This window comes from Leptonotus elevatus, chromosome 6 (genome assembly GCF_054856555.1).
Source record: "Leptonotus elevatus isolate MCC_2025b chromosome 6, RoL_Lele_1.0, whole genome shotgun sequence".
Lineage (NCBI taxonomy): Eukaryota > Metazoa > Chordata > Actinopteri > Syngnathiformes > Syngnathidae > Leptonotus > Leptonotus elevatus.
The window spans coordinates 22,536,542-22,555,307 of NC_141244.1; the positions used below are offsets into that span (position 1 = coordinate 22,536,542).

The window sequence follows — 18,766 nt, forward strand, 5'->3', positions numbered from 1 at the left end:
CACAAAACAGTCAGTGGGATTGACGGAGCGCACATGTAATTAAATTTGTCGAGCTCCGGGCGACTGGAATGATAGTTTATTGATCAGCGCGGCAGAGGACAAGCGTGCAATTATGCCACATTCCGAAGTAAAGTCAGGCTGACGTTCATCCTGCAGCCATTAAAAACTTCACAAGAAATTGCAAGATTAAAGGCAGCATTTAATTGGTTCACGCCAGATGAGGGGAGATCTTTTGGGACAGTTTCTCATCACCCATTTTTTTTTATCAATTGATATGATCGGCGATACGGCGAGTGAGATGAGTGATGCTTGGTTCAACGTTTTCTACTCATTGACAAGAACTGCAGGAAATGTTTCCCGATTTGTCACTTCAAAACATTCCAATATGAACGACAGATTGAAGTGGATTGGAAGTCAATCCGAATTGGCCACCATTGAGTCTTGAATGGTCGCCGTTCAGTGGGGAATGGTCACCATCGGTCTTGACTGGACTCGAGTCAATCTGCGTTGGTGAGCAGTAAAAGTCTGGATTGGGTACTAATTATTTTTGGATTGGTCACCAAAAGAGTCTGTCGTTGCCGGCGATCTGGAATGGTTGCATTGGTTTGACTTTAAATCTGGATTGGTCACCAGTAGGGGTGTCATTTGAATCAGAAAATCGGTTAAGGTTTAAAAGATGGGAGTGAATTGAATCTCGTTCCATTTTATAAAAGTATATTAAGATATGTATCGAAACGTCTTTCATTGCCGACATATCGTTAACTCTTACGTAAAAAGGTCAACAAGAAACTAATTTCATCATAACCTCTCAAATTGAGCCACACCATATTGAATCGAATCGTAATTCTACTGAATCCAATTGTTCCACTTTAAAATAAACCATCATTACATCTAATTTATTACGCCAATACATATTTTATTGGAGAAATGCACCCCCGCATTCGGAAGTCGTTCGCCACACTTAGTCTGGACTGGTCACCAGTCAGTTGTGAGCAGTCGCCAGTCACAATCAAGGTTTCTGATTTTAGTAAGTCTGGGCAGATCGTCAGTCCGGTTCTGGTGCCGGTGATCGTGAATTGATCATCGGCGAGTCTCTGGACTGCTCGCCACTCATTCCAGAATGAGATGTATCTGATTGTTATCATTTTTCTATCACTTCTGATGATCTTAAGGAAAATTGTTTAAAAAAAATAAAAATAAAAAATGGCAAAGCTTGTTCTCTTTTTTTCCTAATCACACGAAGTAACAGAATGCGATGAAACCACAACCTCCTACCCTCATCTGCCGCAGACGCCAGATGGGGACAAAAGAACATAAGAGAGTGTGACGGCGTCCCGACACGACGTTAGGCTTCACCCAATCAAAGAAAAGCAACAATGTCAGATTTTTCTTTTTATATTCTCAGCCTGTCTTCAAGCCTCCAAAAAAAGGGATTAAAAAAAAAAAATCTTGTTCTTTCTTTCAAGCTCGCTACCGAGTGAACGTCACAGAGAAAACTGAAGCAGAAATTTAAAATAAAGAAATAAGTCAACATAATGCTGATTGGTCATTTTTGACATTACAGCAGAGGCGGTAAAATGACTTACATTGTACTTAACTCATTCACTCCCAGCCATTTTCACTGAAGCCACCCCCTTCGCTCCCGGCTGTTTTACTGGATTTTGACAGATTTTGTAAAGCCCACAGAATTCAGTGTTCTATTGCTATAAAAACATGGAAACTACCAAAAGAAAGATTAGAGTCTCTTCTTTCATCAGAAAATAAGTATATTTCAAGCAATTAGCATTAGAATATTATCATTATTCATAAAACGGCTTGTTGCAACATGACCCTGGCTGATCTCTTATACTCTGCTGCCACCTGCTGGCCGTTTTTGTAATAACTACCACTGCTTCATGCATTGTCTTCAGTTCACAGGCTGCATCAAAGCCTTCCGTATGCTCTAACATAAACAATTTAAAAAAAACAACAACATATAAATACGTTTTTGGGAGCATGGTAATATTAAAATAGAACGTATTCATACGTTTTTGTGGAGCAAATGTGGTCAGTAAATGTGCTTGTGTAGAAAGTAGAAGTAAAAAAAAAAGTAGAAGTAAAAAAAGTACAGAATAAAGTAAGGTGAAAACGAATTTTCACCTTTTGATAACTTGGACCAAGGAAACATTTTCACATAGTTTTGCTATCATTGTGAACAAAAACATTGAAATGAACTAAAGACCACAACCAAAAAAAATGACACCCTTGCTTTGTGTATTCTAACAAATTACACAAGCGAATTTTTGAAGGCCCGAAGCTCGCGCATTCCGCATTTATCATTCTTGGAGCCGACAACATCAAAGAATTCTCATAAATAAGGCCACGGCTGAGGAATATTTTTCTTCTCCGAATGTGTTGCATCATCGTTATTAATGCCTCCTGGTCAGCGTTCTTTATCTTCAATCAATCAAACTCTCAACTGTGGTTGACTTCCACTCCATTTATCTTTTTGAAGTTGTGTCAACATCTGCAAAAAGTTGAAATAGTCAAATTCTCTTACATAAGGCCATGAATCGGGAATATCTATCATATCGGGAAAATTAGTCATCAGAAAAAGAAATACTCCGCTAAAGTACAGATACCTCAAATATAACAAAGCATTTGCACGTTTTGTTACTTCTCAGCACTGCGATGTGGCAGAACAAAGTGAGGGCGGGTCAGGATCGCCACAACCTGACGCAGGTCAAGCTAATTGGCCGCTGCGCGTGCCTGCAGTGGATCAATAAGTGAACGCAGAGGCGGTGATTAAAATGAATCATCGCATACCGACACCGGAGGGAGTCACGCGCAGCCGATCATGAGACGGAGGACGGCGCATCTTAACTCATTCGCTGCCATTGACGGCTATAGACGTCAAAAATTCATTTGAACTATTTCTATTAGTTTCTAGATTTTTTTAAATTGTACATTTGGAACAGATCTAAAAGTTGTGATTAATTGTGACTAGTGAAGTCATGCGATTCATTACGATTACAATTTTTAAACGCCCCGAATTTTTAATAATCTTTAAGTCGCGTCAGGCAATTAAAATTTTAAATTGTAATCAATCGCATGACTTCAATAGTTAACTCATGCTTAATCACAAATTCTACATCTGCTCTAAATGTACAATATTTTTTCTAGGTTTTCATACTCTTGTTAACAAAAGTGGGGAAAAAAATTTAACTCATAGAAATAGTTCAAATAATTTTTTGACGTCTACAGCCGTCAATGGCAGTGAATGAGTTAATTGTAATTAATTGCATGACTTCAATAGTTAATCACAAATTTGATATCTGTTCTAAATGTACAATAAAAAAAATCTAGGCTTTCATACTCTTGTTAACAAAAGTGGAAAACATGTTAAACTAATAGAAATAGTTCAAATGAATTTTTGACGTCTAAAGTCGTCATTGGCAGCGAATGAGTTAATGCACGTCTCAGTGTAACATGCGATTTCACATATGGAATTTTCTAAACCAGGCTGCAATTGATTGGACGAAAACCTACGATACATTATCATATCTAGTGCAATGATGAAAACTTAACAAACGCAAAATCCATTTTGATCCATCATTGAATTCCAAATATGAGGAAATCGCTCATATAGGAGCATCGGGATGTTGTTGGTATTCCGCAAACGTGGCCGGCATCCAGTCAAGGTTAGAAGAGACACGGCGGGCGGGCGCTTTTCATCTCAGCGCCGGCCCTCTCCTATTCCGCCAAAGTCAGCATGGATCCCGACTTCCATTTTTTAGGAGACATCACAGCCACTCTGGTCAGAAAACTGTCATGTCCTCCCCATCCTTCATTTGAGACTTTGCCAACTTTCATCCCGGCCAACCTTCCACTTTGAAAAGCTCCACTGCGCGCCAGCGCCACCCCAAGAATCAACAATCGCTGCGTTTGTGCTGCGATCCAACCGTGATTTTTCCCGAGGCCGTCGCGCTACCCCGTCGGGGCGACATCTCTATTGTGAAATATTCCCAAGAGGAATCCCGCGTGTGGAAAACGCTCCAACAAGCCTGGATGACTCGCATTCTCCGCTCCTCGCTAATAACCAAAGCAATCAGTGTGGGAATCTGTTGCGGTTTACTGTCAACGCGATACTGACAGCTGAGCTCCCGCATACTCGCTCGCGCACTCCCAGGAGAGGCAAATGACTACAGTCTGCATTTTTCCGGACAACTAATTAACGCACATCTTGGTTGCTTACAGCCAAACGTAATGTGTCTTTAAATGTCTTGTAAAGATATAGTGAGGCGTCTGCACACCAATTAGGGCTCAAAAAAAAAAGAAAAAAAAGAAAAGTCGACTTTAAAAATAGGTTTGACTCAAATTTGCTCCTTGAAAGCATTTTTGTGTTCCCCAAAACACAGGAAAGCAAGTACTGAACTTCCTAAAAAGCAGCTGGGCTGTATTTATTCCAAAATATAACCTGCCACTTGTTCCTCACTTAACCAGTAGAGGGCAGTCATGCACTAAACGTTCCCAGGAGAAGACAGCCAGCAAAGAAGTTATTGACCTCATGTAGCTAACAGCTAGCTCTATACTTGTCTACTCATGGAATAATGTTGAAGCATCATCTTTTAAGTGACTTTTTAGACAATATTATACGTGTAATGTAGATATAATGATGTGTGCGTGTGTGTGTGTGAACTAAATGCTAGTGTTTGTTTACCATAAGTGGTAAATGCTAGTGCGCTAATGTTAATCGTGATTGCTAACCATTTTGTTGATGTTTAATAACGCATATGTAGAGAAGATAATAAATTATGAGTACTTATATCCACTCTATTCCATTTACATCCAATCTTAATGGATTAACAAAAAAAGATAGGTCACTACAAGTGACTGACCTATATTGTTATTATTAAAAAACAATAGCTTACATATTTTCACATTCACATTTAAATTTTTATATATATTTTGACCTCGTCTGCGAATGACTGGCTCGTCTGTCCAGTTCACAAAAAAAAAAAATAATAAAAGAAGTTGAGTAAATAAATCAGTGAGAACATAAACCACTTTGTCGAGGTTCAAAGCGTCACTTTGCACAATCGACATGAACATTCCATTGAGTCATTGACTTCCAGGGTCATCTTGTACCACTGGAACGAGGGGAGCTGCATGAATATTCATAAAGCCCTCATAACACTTCTTGACACTTACCGGAACACTCTATAATGCGCTTGTTATGTTTGCTTCAAGCCAAACCGGCCCCCCTTTAATCCGAGGGTAGATGCCGAGACTATAAATCACGCTGCGGTACTGTCAAAATCGCGCTGCTGGAAGGAAACAATCAGCTTCATCCAACTATTACAGCGCTGAACTTACCCGCCCCTGTTGCCTTTCGATCCCAGGACCTGGACCCGACCTGTTATTTCCTACCTGATCAAACCACAACAGCATTGTGTGGGTCTCTAAAGTCCATTCCGACTCAGCACCAACCGGCAGTAAACTCGCTAGTGCAAATCTTATCGCACCTTTTTCCCCCCTTTCAGTCTTTCAAACACACTTGGAGCAATTACATGCTGTCCTGAAGCAATGTGCTACACATTGCTCCGATATATATATTGTTGGGGTGTGGCAAAAAAAATCGATTCTCATAAGAATCGTGATTCTCATTTAGTACGATTCAGAATCGATTTTTAAATGCCCCAAAATCGATTTTATTTAAAAAAATGTATACTGTCTTGCCTTTGTCTGTGTGTGCCTTTATTTGGAGCGCTGTTCATGTTGTACCCGGTTTGGCCACTGAGCGGCAGTGTGGTTCCACGCGGTCTAATACACTGTTAAGTTGTAGCCACAGTAGAGTAGAAGGAAAAAGTCACGATCAAGTTATTCCAATAAAAGTTGTTTGTTTGTTTTTTGCAGTGCGGAGCCGTTCTTCTCAGTGAGAAAAACGCAGCGCTAATTAGCATTAGCGAGTCAGACTAGAGTAGATAATTAGCAAAAATCATTGTCAATCAAATCATTTTGAATCTAAAATCGTTCCTAATCGAAAATCGATTCTAAATTAAATTGCAGGCCCAAAAATCGGAATCGAATCGTGAGACATTCAAAGATTCCCACCCCTAATATATTGCACATCTTTCCTTTTTGTTTGTTTGGTTATAAATGGAGTGTTCCCTCGCTATGTCATGACTTACCAAAAGTATTTACACTCTGTACTCAAGTAGACATACAGATACTTAAAAAAAAAAAAGGACTCTCTTAACTCATTCACTGCTAGACTAGTTAAAATGGATCTTTAACGTCTATAGTCGTCAATGGCAGTTAATGAGTTAAGTAAATAAATAAATAAAAACTACTGACTGAAATATACTTAAAAAGGGGTTTGCAATTTGAAAAGAAAAACAAACACTTTCTCATTAGCTCTCTCTGACATTGTTGTTTAGGCAATGGCTGCCTTATAAAGTAAAAACAAAACTATAGTATTAGTAACAAAATATTAGTACCTCATAGAAATGCAATCAATAAACGATTTCCCTTTGTTTGAAGTACAAAAGACAACAAATCTAAAGTCTAATTCAGTAATGGAGTCGGTTGCATGCACAGATAAGCGGAAATATCCCCCTGGAGGAACCCTTCGTCTTGCATTTATTATCACCTTCAGACAAGCATGAATATCAAACGACAAGATGACATTTTTTGCGTGCGTTTCTTTTTGCTGAGCCGTGTGGACGCAGGTGGAAGAAAGTTTCCTTAAATTTCCTTTTTCTCACATTTGCGGCGGCAGAGGACATCAGTCATCCTGTCGCGGCTGTTTGACAGCACCGCTCCGTCACTTTAATGAAACTCGCCAAGTCCAAAGTCAGGGAAAAGAGAACCATTTTTTTTTTGGGATACTCGGGCAATGGACTCGCCTCGCTTGTTTGTCGACAAAGTTTGCGCAGAAGCGGAGCGGGCGTCAATCAAAAGCAACACCTTCAAGATTACGCTAATGCCGAGCGTGTCACTTTGTTCTGGACAATCTTATTAACTCATTCACTCGCAGCCATTTTCACTGAAGCAACCCCCTTCGCTCCCGGCTGTTTTACTGGATTTTGACTGATCTTGCAAGGCCCACAGAATATTCTGTTCTATTGCTATAAAAACAAGGAGCGTACCAAAAGAGAGATTAGAGTGTCTTCTTTCATCAGGAAAAACAAAGTATGGATGTATTGATTTCCGTTTTGCAGCAATTAGCATTCAAATATGGCCAAGTTTCATCAATATTCACATTCCTGGTGAAACCACTGTCAAAAAGACCTTGGTGCAACATGGCCCTGGCTGATCTCTTATACTCTGCTGCCACATGCTGGCCGTTTTTGTAATAATTACCATTGCTTTAACTCATTCACTGCCATTGACGGCTATAGACGTCAAAAATTAATTTTAACTATTTGTATTAGCTTAACTTTTTTTTCCTTTTTTGTTAACAAGAGTATGAAAACCTAGATTTTTTTTTGGGTACATTTAGAAAAGATATCAAATATATCATTAATCGTTAGTTAACTAGTGAAGTCATGGGATTAATTACAATTAAAAATTGTAATTGCCTGACGCCCCTAATTAAAAATAAAATAACATATTAGGGGCGTCAGACAGACGACAGATCGTAATTAATCGCATGACTGCAATAGTTGACTCAATCTCAAATTTTATATCTGTGATAAATGTAAAAAAAATAATAATAATAATGAAAAGAAAATGTTTTAAACTAATAGAAATTGTTGTATTTTTGACGTCTATAGCCGTCAATGGCAGTGAATGAGTTAAAGCCTTCTTATGCTCTAGTATTAAAAAAGAAACATATAAAAACTATTTAAAAAACCCATTTATACGTTTTTTGGGATTGAATGAGTTAACAACTATGCAAATTTCATAATTTGTATTAATCTCCCTAATGAGAAGATGCAATTAGGAACAAATGTTGACGTTTTGTCATACAGTGAGCCCCTTTCCTTTTGCGCTTAACCCCTGACCCCACAAAAAAAAAAAAAAGAGTTTATAATTGCCTATGAAACTCCTCCGATTACTTCAACATAAGATATAACAAAATTGTACAATCGGATCAGTCCAAAAAAAAGAGGTGCTGGAATATGTGAATATGTGTGGCGGTTGACCGTATTAAGGAACCTTTTAATTGCTAACCACTCATTTCACCGCGCCGCCCGTTAGATCGCTAATGAGCCACGTTGCCGAGAAGTTGAGCGCGGAAGTGGCTCCAAAGATTTTTGATCCTGTAATCAATCAGACTCCAAAATCACCAAAGCCGAGTCTTTACTGAGCGTGAAGATCACAAACGCCAATCACCCTTCTGGCCTCTGCGGTACACGCTATCTCAAAGCACAAGATGCCACCGGGGCCTCTGGGGCTACTTTCTAATAACTGATTCTTGAGATCAGCCAGCATCCATCGAGTTACCTTTGAACCTCAAAGTCGAGGCAATCGCTGTAATTGTCAAAAGCTTTTACGTTTTTTTTTTTTTTTTTTTTGCATGGACAGAATATGGAATATGTGATTGACTGCTAATTCATTTTGCCTGATGCTGAAAATGCGTCTCCGTTTTTCAGGATTAATGAACCCTTTGATTTAAGCTCGTCATACCAACAATAAAAGACGACGCGACTAATGCGATTTTTAATGACGACAGTAGAAGAATCACATTTTTTACAGCGCAGAACATCCATGGCATTTTCCTGCCCAGTTCCCCCGCAGACGCTAAATCCGTTCGGCGTCGAGGAAAAGCTTCCCGTGCCTGAGATTCAATCCATTTTAGCCCCTAAAATGCGTCCTGGGAGCGCCAGCGAAGGAGTTAGATTGCAGGCTCTTGCTTTCAACGCCATTAAAGAAGATCTGCAGGGACGAACGAGCAAAGGGGTCGGCCTTTTCTTTTTCTTTTCTTTTAACACGACAATTGTTTGAGTGTTTTCGCTTTGTCCTGTTTCCAGTTCCTTTTTGTCCTTGTTGCACTTTGTCCGCCTCCTTTTCACTTGGGATTCCTCTGACATTCCCACCCCAGCTCTAATCCCCCCCCCCACTTGTTTAACTCATTCACTGCCATTGACGGCTATAGACGTCAAAAATTAATTTAAACTATTTCTGTTAGTTAAAAAAACAACACTTTTGTTAACAAGAATATGAAAACCCAGATTTGTTTTAGTGTACATTTAGAACAGATATAACATTTGTGATTCACCGTGAGTTAAGCAGTGAAGTCATGCGATTAATTACGATAAAAAAAATTAATCGCCTGACGCCCCTAATTTTTTATAATCTTTTTTCTTAAAAAAATTTTTTTATATAGATGATTAAAAGAAAAGATAAAAAATATATTTTTTAAAGAAAATATATATATTTTTAAATAATTAAAATATTTTGTTGACTAGAAAAGATTATTCTTTTTTTTTTTTAAATTACTTCTCTTTTTTAAATAGAAAAGATTAGGGGCGTCTCCCGCGATCATTTTTTAAAATCCTAAATAATTGCATGACTTCACTAGTTAACTCACGATTAATCAAAAATTTTATATCTGTTCTAAATGTACAATTAAAAAAATCGAGGTTTTCATACTTTTGTTAACAAAAGTGGGAAAAAAAAATGTTAAACTAATCTGAATAGTTAAAATGAATTTTGATGTCTATAACCGTCAATGGTAGTGAATGAGTTAATATACCACTTTGGATTCATTCAATTCAATCATGTGTTACCACTTGAAGCAATTGTATTAAGTTGGTCATCAATCCTGTTTAATCTTAAATTGGTTCAACAATGATCTTTTTAGAGTTATACTGTGGCTGAAAAATTAAACTGCATTTTCCCTTCTTCACATACACAATGCACGCATGACATCAAATAAAAACGCTAATGTAAAGATATTTTTCAGACCTTTAAGGAAATAACTGAAATGCCAATCCCTAAATACATCGTCTTCGTGTTGAGTATGAGCTCAGTGCGGTCATATCACAGCATTTAAGTGACCCAAGCTTGAAATCTTTTATTCAGCGACACACCACCACACTGGAAATTTGTCCATTCTGATATTGGAGGCATCTGTCACCCTTTCTTGCCGGCGTTGTATTCCTGCAAAATGCTGATAAGCCCCGAGAAAAAAAATGGCCCCATCCATCGATACGCCTATTGTGATCAGGCCTACGGGATGTCACAGTACAGCGTGAGTGAGAAAGAATGAAGCATTACGGCCAAAGTGGGATCCGTCTTCCGGGCAGGTGAACGCATTGCTTGAGATTTATGTCCGGGATCTGTTTGTATGAACTTTTTAGCATGTTCCCAAGGGCCATGCATGTGAATGTGAGCAATATATTACATACTGGACTCAGTATTAGGTACACTTGCAGTTGAATGGCGTCAAGCACAACAGTTCTATTTTGTGACTTTTTGATGAAGTTAAATCATACAAAAATTGTGAAATGAATTTTTACATTTTCTGGCATGTTTATGGTCACATTTGATTCCCATTAAATTTTTTATTATTTCAAGAAATTCCTATCTTTAAACATTTCTTTTATTCAAATTATTTCTGATTCAATTCATTCCTGTATTTTTCATATTTTTTTATCACTATCCTGCAAATTACCTTTTTCAGAAGTGACTTTCTGCTTTTCGGTTTCAGGGTCACCACAACAAGTCACACGCATAATTTATTTGGCACACTTTGTACGCCGGATGCAGTCCCTGACACAACTGGTTCTGGGACCAGCAATAATTCCAATTGACTCCCATATATTCCCACAATTTAAATTCTAATTGATTTTGGTATATTCAAAATGAGTAATTATTCTTTTATGTTCACATTTTTATTCCCACTAATTTCAATGAATTGCCTTCTTTAATTTCAGTTAATTCCTGTTTATTAACTTTGTTTAATCTCCATTCATTCTGGCAAATTCCCTTATTGTTATTCCAATTAAATCCTAAATATTTGCATTTTCATGTACATTAAATTACCCTTTTTAAAAATTCCAATTACTTACAGACTATGTACTCTTTTTTATTTTATTTTTTTACTCCTACTCAATCAGGTAAAGTTGTCTTTGTAAATCACAATTCCTGATTGCAAACAACATCCTGTACATAAATTATTATTTGTGGGTGTACCTAATGAAGTGGCCGGTAAATATATAAAGCTAGTGTTCTTTTCCAATAATCAAATTTTCAACGTATTTCAAAGTATCATCTGTGCTTAAGATCAGCAGCTCCGTGTTTATCAGCCGCCATCGCTGATGGGTCGATAGGGAACATGGCGGGCCACGCGCTAGCAGATACGGCGCGTCTCACTGACCGCGTATTGATCGTGGTTGAAAATCCCGGCCTAATCCAGACCTGCTCGATGCCGCATTTCGAGCCCCGAAGCCTGGTGACGCGCTGTGTTTTTTTTTTAGCAGATGCCTAAAATCTCTTGGCTTTGCAGCTTAAACATCTGTATGCCGCCTTCCTCTCTTAAGGAACACTTGTGTCACCCATCTGCCTGTGATGACCGCTTCCAATTGGAGTTTACGTGAGGGATTTCCTAGTTCAAGTTTGCTCTGAAATTAGGCTCGATCAAACCAAAATGGCCGACTTTCTGTTCAATTTCAGGCACAGCTTCCTTAAGACTTTTTCGTGTGTCCTGTTTTGACAGATGTTCACCATATTTTATGACGATCGGTTCTGGTGAAAGTGGCGGTAATTAACTCATTCAAACCAAAAAACGTATAAATACGTTTTAAATACTTTGTCCTGCACTCCCAAAAACATATTTATACGTTTTTTATGTTAAAAAAAAATGCTAGACAGCATACAGAAGGCTTTTATGCAGCTTCAGACCTGAGGAGGTCGCTTAAAGCAATGGTAGTTATTACAAAAAATGACCAGAAGGTGTCAGTAGAATAAAGTAGAGTATAAGAGATCAATCAGGGCCATGTTGCAACCAGCTCTTTTTCCTAGTGTTTTCAACTCAAGACCTTAACCCAATAGAGCATGCATTTTACTTCCTGGAGTTGAAACTAAAGGAAGAAACCCCAACGAACAAACATGACATGAAAGAGGTCCGGAAATAAATGTAAATGCCTGGAAAAGAAGAGAAGATAAAAAAATCAATTCCTCTTTTGATCTGAAATCTAAAACCCTCTTCAGTATACAACAAATACAGGAACAAGGACTTAACCTTTCTGTTCCAATACTTTTGGAGGTGACATCATAACGGCAAGTTTGGCGTTTTTTGGCGTCATTTGCTGTTTGGTTAGCACAAATAAAGCTTGACTACCTGCAAACAAAACTACAAAGCCTTCTTAAAAGGCCACAGTTAGCAGAACATGTCCACAAAGCAGTAGTTTGATTCCAGCTCGTTGTTTAGTTCCAGCGCGAACCAAACACGGGAACAACACTTTTGCCACTCATGAGACGATGAAAGTAACGTTTTTTTTGCAGCACATTTCTCCATTGATTTACTTGTCCAATGTTCCATTCTGTGTTCTTGTGCGCCTTGGCTGAAAATCCTTCAAATGTGTTAACATAAAATAAAGAGCGCAAGAGAGAGGTTGTTGGCTGCGACTTAAGAAAAGAAAAGAAAAAAACTCCAATGCAACAAACATTGTTTACCCTGCAGAGGTGTCCTTGGCGAGATAATGACAGAGGCTCCACCCTCAACCGACGACAGCAAAATTCTGCAGTGCAATGAGAAATAAACATCCGAGGAAAAGAGGACATTTTCAGGTTTCGGTGCTAGTTAGGGCCCCACTTATTTTTGTCCACTTGGGGTCACTAATCCTCGAGTTCTACTGTAGTATCTGTGACTCTTGAGTGTGCACGGATTTAAAAAGGCGAAGCCTGGCTTGGTGAGCGACGGGGGCATCAGCGAATCAGAGTGTAGAGTTGGCTGGCTGTCCATTGGCTAACCCGTTAGCCAATCTGTGCGTTGAGTTCGTCGTCATGAGTTGCAGCTATCGATAGTTTGTGATACCGCGAGAATTCATCTCGCAGAGCAAAGGGGCCCCTTTGCCAGTGGGGGGGCCAACAGATTTGACACAAACCACATATCCTTCACATTGGCAGTGCAGCAATTACAACTGACCCGTCTCAAATTCTCTGAGGCAGGTGTTTTGTTTTGTTTTAAAAACAAAACAAAAAAACAACAATAGTAAGGTCGATTTTATTTATTTATTTTATTTTACTTTTTTTTGTGAATTATCATGAATAGTAGTAAAGCTTTTATTTATAAAAAACAAAACAAAAAAACATCTATTGTAAGACCTTTTTTTATGTACATAAAAAATGATTATGTAGTAAAGCTTTGTTTATTTATCTATTTATTTATTTTTTTAACGACCTAGCGATTTGTAATTTCAGTTTCCTGTTTTCTGGCTCAGTCACTTAAATGAAAGCACAATTTATGGTGATTGTTTATTGACGATACAGATGTGCAATTATGACGCTAGAAATAATCGACAGAATCTAACCAGTTTCGACTCGACTTCCTTGACTCATTCACTGCCATTGACGGCTATAGACGTCAAAAGTTCATTTGAACTATTTCTATTGGTTTCACATTTTTGCCCACTTTTGTTAACAAGAGTATGAAAACCTAGAAAAAAAATTATTGTACATTTAGAACAGATATAAAATTTGTGATTCATCTTGAGTTAACTAGTGAAGTCATGCAATTAATTACAATTTAAAAAATTAATCGCTTGATGCCCCTAATAAAAAAGAAAAGAAAAGTTAAGATTATTTAAAAAAATTGGGGCGTCAGAAAATAAATTTTTTTAATTGTTATTAACCGCATGACTTTTCAATTTTTTTTTTTACATCTGTTCTAAATGTACAATAAAAAAATTATAGGTTGTCACACTCAAAAAAATGTGAAACTAATAGAAATAGTTCAAATTAACTTTTGACGTCTATAGCCGTCAATGGCAGTGAATAAGTTAAAGCAACACACCCTGAAAGGGTCTGACTTTTAAAGTCATGCAGTGGCACGAGTTTGCATCTTAAACATATGCAGTGAATACAGAGCAGCATTCCTGGCATGTTACGGCAAACCACCGGAAGAAAGATGGCACGTTGCGGCTCATCCATAAAAGCAAATGTGACCGTTTAGTAGCGGGCAATGTCGTTTTTAAGACCCTCACGTACGCAATGTACAGCGCGACCACCTCCGTCCTCCGCTGCGATTAGCAAACACGTCAGGCGCGCAAACCCTTTAGCGTCGTAAACGCCGCCAAATAAATGTCCGGCATTCACAACACATTTCATCGCTTTCGTGCCTTAAGGCGCACACGTATGTTTTGCCTTTTATGGTTGGTGAGGGGGCTATAAGATGAAGGGTTTCTTAAGGTGTCCCCCCCCCCCCCCGTCACTGGGAAGGCGGGGTCACCTCGGCCATTTTAGATAGCCTGCTAGGGGGGCATAAAAGAGGAAAGCAGCTTGTAAAATAACATTGCGCTATAATGGCAGGAAAATAATCCGGTTATTGCTAATAGCTTTGTGTGTTTTTCTGGAATACGACCAGATGTATGCCGGGTTGTACTGTAGATGTGCTGAGTCATGAAAATCAGTATTTTCCCCATTTCATTTACAGATGTCTATATATAAGGTTCAAATGTGGTACCAATGGAACAAAATCTTAACGACAACTCAATTTTGAAAGGACATGAGGTAGCTTCAAACTAAAATGACAGACTTCCTGTTTCGGAAATGGGTTCTTGAAATTATCTTGATGATGATCATACACAAATGTACTATTAATCAGAATGTCATGTTTAGACGAGTGAGGTCACATATAACATATTATTGTCAAGAAATGTTTAAGGTTGACTTCCCCTTTAATTAGATTTCTATCATTTCTCACCATCTTGCCAAGGATCGCGTACCATTTCCGAGGGTGTCGTGCATCTTTAAGCTGACAAAAAAAATTGGATGTGGCAAACACTGGCTGGGAAATGTCAGCAAAATGTGATGACCTCTGCGTGGACCTACCCGAGGGGGAGTGGAGGTCACAGCTGACAGACAGACACATGTGATCTATGGAAAGCTACAGGATGGTTGCCACGGTAACCGCACCAGTGAGACTGGGAGATGGAAGGGTCCCTAAAAAGAGATGTGATTGCAGCGGTTCCTCAAACAATATTAACCTGAGACAGTGCGCACCTTTTCTGCCTGTCAGTCAGCTGTCGGTCATTCGCTAAATTGTTTCCACCCGGGAACATTACGACTTTGTTTATCTGTGTTTTGAAAATGTACCATTCGTTCCTGGAAATTCTCTTTGAATTGTTTTTCTTAATTTAAGCCAAGTCCATTAAATGTGTTATTCACATTAATTCCTGTAATACTTATGTTCAGTTTTTATTCCAATCCCTATTAACCTAAAAATAAATCACATTAATTTTGTGTAAATTGCTTGAGACACGGTGGTTGACTGGTTAGCACGTCCGCCTCCCAGTGCAAAGGTTGTGAGATCAAGTCCGGGCTTCGACCTTCCTGGGTGGAGTTTGCATGTTCTCCCCGTGCTTGCGTGGGTTTTCTCCGGGTACTCCGGTTTCCTCCCACATTCCAAAAACATGCATGGCAGGTGAATTGGACACTCCAAATTGTCCATAGGTGTGATTGTGAGTATGATTGTTCGTCTCTGTGTGCCCTGCGATTGGCTGGCAACCAGTACAGGGTGTACCCCGCCTACTGCCCGAAGCCAGCTGGGATAGGCTCCAGCAACCCCGCGACCCTTATTCCAATCCCTATTAACCTAAAAATAAATCACATTCATTTTGTGTAAATTGCTTGAGTCATATTTTATTCTCATTCATTCTTAGAAATTCCCTTCTGGTCATTTTGTTATCACAGGTTCCTGTAAAAAATTCCAGTCAAGTTTTATCCAATAATTACATTACTGTGCAGGTAATGATCCTTCCGCAGGTTCACCTACGGAAACCTTGTTACGACTTTTACTTCCTCGAGATAGTCAAGTTTGATCGTCTTCTCGGCACGCCGCCCCATCCTGATTTTAGTCCCGTTACTACTTCACCTTAGTTTGCCATTTTTAAAACTCTAATTATTGTCCTTATAATTAAAGTAGATTACCTTTGTCATGTTTTTTCCCCTTTTCCTTTTAATCCCGAATAATTGCGTTTTCATGTCAAATTCCTTTCTGGTTGAATTTTAAATTCAAACGAGTTTCATTACATTCTCTTAATTCAAATAAATTCCTGTAAAGTCCATTATATTTGCATTTTCATTCCAATTAATTCATGGAATTCCCTCATATTCAAATTTGTATTCCAATTAATTCCCATGAATTATATATAATTTGATTTATATAATTATATTTGCTTTTTAATTTTTATTTTTTCCCGTCAATTTTAATTATTATTTATTCCATCTAATTTCTATAAATTCCTTTATATTCACATGAACTTTTTTCAGTAAATTCCATTATATTAATTCTGATTTTATTTAAGTCCTGTTAATTCTATTATCATTACATTGTTATATTTAAAAAATATAAGTAAATGGCGAGTTCCAGCCTTATTTTAAGGTACAGTGGGGTAAAAATGCATTTGGCCAAAATCCAATAGGAAGTCTATGAGCCAAATACTTGTTTACTTGCGGCAATTATCTGACAATTGTAAGTCCTCCTCACCAGTAGTTGGCGCTATACTGTGGTGGTTTGCCACATGGGCAAATCATCATCTGCATCAGAAAAAAAGGGCTTTGTTCACAATTTTTCTACTCGGTATCAGTGAGTACTCAAGAGTGAATACTTGTTTTAGTATCAGTGGTACCGAACATCTCTCACATTTTCCCGTTTATCGCATTTTTATTTTTATTGTGAGGAATTCCTGTAAATTCTCACATTGCCACTCATTTCCATCCCTTTCTCCTGGCTCCAATGGGAAGTTGCAGCAATTTTTGCAACCCTGTCGTGAACCCACGGCAGCCCCCATCCTGACATCTGCAGCGGGATGTCGGCGTTCTTTGCATATCAAACGTATGCAGTGAATACAGAGGAGAGCAATTGGGATTTACGACCTGCGACAGGACGCTGCTTTTTACCGCCCCGGTGATTCCACCTTCGGAAGGGACAGACCGAGATGACAGTCAGTCACTCAATCACCGCATTGATTTCCCCCCTCGGTAAATGTGCACGGCCTTCTCCCTTGCCTTCCCATCTATTCCAACGCCACGCGCGCACATGACTGAATCCGAGGCTTTTGCAATCCCTTCCTGTGACACAGGTGACGTATTGTAGCATGCTAAAATACAGCCCACCCACCAGGCTGATCCTATTACGAACCGCATTGGTTCTTGACCCTTGCTCCCCCCCGACGAGGCATTATTTCCGCCCTCATCCGTCAGGGCGGCAAACCAAGGACGGCACGCATCTTCCAGACTCAACACAACACAAAGCACGCAGCCAATCCATTGCATCGCCGCGTGAGGCGGCGGGAAAAAAAAACACGTAGCGAGCGTCAGATGTTCATTAGGAACCTCGGCGGTGCAACAAATGAGGTCAGCGGGCTGCTTTTTGTGCTCGTTATTGCCATCCAAAGCACAGAGACCATTCATCACGGGGACACCCTCCTGTGAGTACACACTGTGATGCTAATGTCATCCCAAATCCTCCCCCAAAAAAAACACGTCGACAGCAAGATGGTCCGTCAAGGTCAAGATGATGACTTTGTATTGTTTGTGCATGCATTGCAGGAAATTTTTAATTCTTAAGTCAAGGTTTACAAACTCGAGGTCGCCAGATTTGTTATGGTCACTGCAACCTTTTTTTTTCCCTTCAATTTTCAAGATGGCACACATTTTTTTATTTATGCCTGTTGTTGTACAACTACAAATGATTAAACAAAGTCACATCGGTTGGGAACTTCTTTAACTCATTCACTCTGAAGCAACCCTCTTCACTCCCGGCTGGTTTACTGGATTTTGGCTCATTTTGCAAGGCCCGCAGAATATTGTGTTCTATTGCTATAAAAACATGGAAGCTACCAAAAGAAAAACTAGACTCTTCTTTCATCAGGAAAAAAAAAGTATACTTGTATCTGTTTTCGTTTTGCAGCAATTAGCATTAGAACATAGCTAAGTTTCTTAATTATTCACAAATCTATTTACAACTGTGAATAAAATAGCTTTTTTGCAACATGGCCCTGGTTGATCTCTTATATTCTGCTGCCACTTGATGGCCGTTTGTGTAATAACTACCATTGCTTTAAGTGACCTCTTCAGTTCAGAGGCTGCATCAAAGCCTTCTGTATAATCTAGCATAAAAACAAACATAAAAAACTTATAAATATGTTTTTGGGACCATGGCAAAAAAAAAAATTACACATTTTTTGGGAGATAATGAATTTGGGGGTTTTGTTGTAAAATTACAATTCTATTCTTGTAAAATTAGTTTTTTTCTCTTAAAACTTACTTTTGCAGCAATTACAATTAGAATATAGCTAAGTTTCATAATTATTCACAAATCTGTTTAGAACGGTGGGTAAATAAGCTTTTTTCAACATGGCCCTGGTTGATCTTTTGCTATGCTGCCACCTGGTGGCCGTTTTTGTAATAACTACCATTTCTTCATCTGTTCTCTGCAGTTGAGGCTGCATCAAAGCCTTCTGTATGCTCTAGCATTAAAAAAACAAAACAGAAAACACATAAATATGTCTTTGGGACACTTAAAACATTTAAAATATAACATATTTATATATCTTTGGGGGCAAATGCGTAATGAACACTAACGTCATATTGTCAAATTAGCATATATGTA

General features: G+C 38.6%; 1 protein-coding gene across 2 annotated transcripts in view; it reads right to left on the reverse strand.

The window, feature by feature from the left end:
• LOC147172764 (mannosyl-oligosaccharide 1,2-alpha-mannosidase IA) overlaps positions 1 to 18,766 on the reverse strand; it is a 135,941-nt gene that overhangs the window by 58,033 nt on the left and 59,142 nt on the right. The window lies entirely within an intron of this gene.